Raw genomic sequence first — 2694 nt, 5'->3', positions numbered from 1 at the left:
GAATGTTTTCAATTCTACAGATAGAGATTTAATCTGTTGTTAGTAAATTGTGTTCGAACGTGTTGCATTTTATTTCAGAAATAATGGTGGGCGTTTGAAACGTTTCAGTGCTTCGTAACTACTAACGTTTATTATTTTATTATTTTAATCACTTTACATTTGATTACTTTTAATAATTACTGAAATATTTTATTTGGTGAACGTTTCACCGTTTTACCTTACATGATAGCACTTGGACTTCGGTTATTAATAAAAGTACTTGTGTTTCTCAAATTTTGAAAAGAATTTGCATTTCATTCATTTTGAAAATTACTAATTCTTATTGTATAGTATTTTTACTTGGGTTTAATTGCTCTTAAAAATTGTGGTTTTATTTAAAATTAACAGTTTTGAAAATTAATATTTTTACTTTTACTTTGATTCTTTTGAAAAATGTACTTTTTTTACTTCTTTATTATCACTAATTTTGATGAAAAGGAAGATTACTTTTTTTTCGTAAATGTTGAAAGAAATCCTTATTATTAATCTTTTAAACCTTTTTTTAAGGACTTTTCTTAAAAAAGTGCTTTTTCGAAATTAGACTAAATATTTCAAAGGTTTTAATTTTCTAAATAATAACGTAATTAGATTCCACTTCATTGTTCCGAACACTGCAAAGCTCTTTAACCGCAAAGCATAACATATTCTTCATTTTGCAATACTTTTCTTCAGTTTATTTCTTCTTGATTTAGTGTATTTCTTCTTGAGCTAATGTTTTATTCATTTTGTTTAAATTAAAAAAATAAGTAACAGAAAAAAAAATAACTCAGGCAAGAAAAAAAAAACTTAAAAGAATCTAGTTTTTGTTTTGGTGAGAATATTCCACTCTTTTTCTATAGAAAATATACTATTGTAATAATAATGCCTACAGTACAATGCAATTTTTTTGGGAAAAAAATCAGTAAAAATTAAATTATTTAGTTATAAAAATTTTTGGCCATCAATACGTAAAGAACAGCAATGCTATAATATTCTTATTCTGTTTCATTTTATTTAATATTATTATTGTACTGTACTCTGTATTTGTACACTGTAAAAATTGGGGTGTTATATCTCTCCGAATATTTTACTTATCTACTTTTACAAAAAATTTTACAATTTTAATTTTGCAAAGAACTTTACAAAAAATTGTGAGAAGGACCATTTGACAACAGGTTAGCAAAAAATCTAGTTTTCATATACGATTTGTTTTTCATGTTGTAATTTAAATCTTATAATAGACTTAGCTTACACCAAATTTTCGATCTGTCACACAAAACGAGAATTATTTTCCCTCCCAAAAACAAAGCTGTGTAGGCATGCTTTTTTAATCACCTGAAATATTCGTTTGTAATTGAGAATTAATCGGCAAAACTTTGTTGTTGTTAGTGATTTGTTGTGATTTGATTGATTGATTTGCTGTTCTTCGTTAAAATAGATATTTATGTTTTTAATACTGTACTAAGGATAATTACATTTTATTTAAATCTCCGTGAACCATATTAAGTGATTTTAATATGTATAACTTACATCAGTGACCGTTCTATTAAGCCTTGTTCAAGTATATTTATCTTCTCTCTGTGCGAATCATATGTTTTATGTACAAACGTTTCGTTTTGAAAGCCAGAATTTCCGGTAAAACGTTACCATATGAACTGAAAAATTGCCAAATAAACGGTTTAAATATCGTAAATTTTAGTCTTATTCACAAAATATGTTTTTTTATATAATTTTTTTTTAATAGAAATGTCATGATCTTACTGTACGATAACTTCACCAAATATTTTTTTCTCCGTGTTGAATAACGCTATACTTCTTTACCTTTGTTTCGTGTAGTAAATGGAAAGCTAGAAGAATTATTCAAAATAATTTTAAATAAGAAGAATTTTAAAGAGTTTTAAATACCATCGATTATGATAAATGCTTTTCAATAGAAATAAAATAATATTAATAATTTTGCATGTTTGGCCTTAAAAGTTTTTCATTAAGTTATATTTTTAAATTTGTTTCAAGATCACAAAAGTTTTTGTTTTAATTTACTTTCATAACAACCACATTCTAATAATGGCAAAAATCCAACGGGAAAAAAACCTTTATTACATAATTAATTATTACTTTTACAAATTTTTCCAAATATCTCAGGTGGTTTCGATCAACTTTAAAAAAACAATTGCTAAAACGTTGTTATAATTATTTCTTAATTATTATATGAATTTTACGGAATATGTTTTAAATTTTTATTTTGATCTCGTATTAAATTGACAAAAAATATTACTTAAGTTTATATGTTTCTAATTACGACAAACTGTTTGTTATATTTCCCATAATCACAAAAAGCAAATGTGTCAAAATTTCACTTCAATTTTACAAAAACCAATTTATGTTTACAAAATACAATAAAAGCTTTCCTGTGAATATATTAACTAAATATAATATATATTTTATAATACACTCGTATAAAACTTTTTTATAAAATTTCATTTTTAAAACTGTTTTAATTTACGTACGGACAAAAGTGAAAGTACATAAGCTTAACAATGATAACTGAAAATTCTATATAGCTTAAAATAATAAGCAATTTTTAGATAAAAGCGCATATTTTAATAAAAATAATTCCAAATTTTCAATTTCCCTTAAGTTGATACATTTTTGAAGTATTGTGATTAAGAAAAATTT

This window comes from Parasteatoda tepidariorum, chromosome 4 (assembly GCF_043381705.1).
Source record: "Parasteatoda tepidariorum isolate YZ-2023 chromosome 4, CAS_Ptep_4.0, whole genome shotgun sequence".
NCBI lineage: Eukaryota > Metazoa > Arthropoda > Arachnida > Araneae > Theridiidae > Parasteatoda > Parasteatoda tepidariorum.
Note: the sequence above shows the minus strand (reverse complement) of the source record.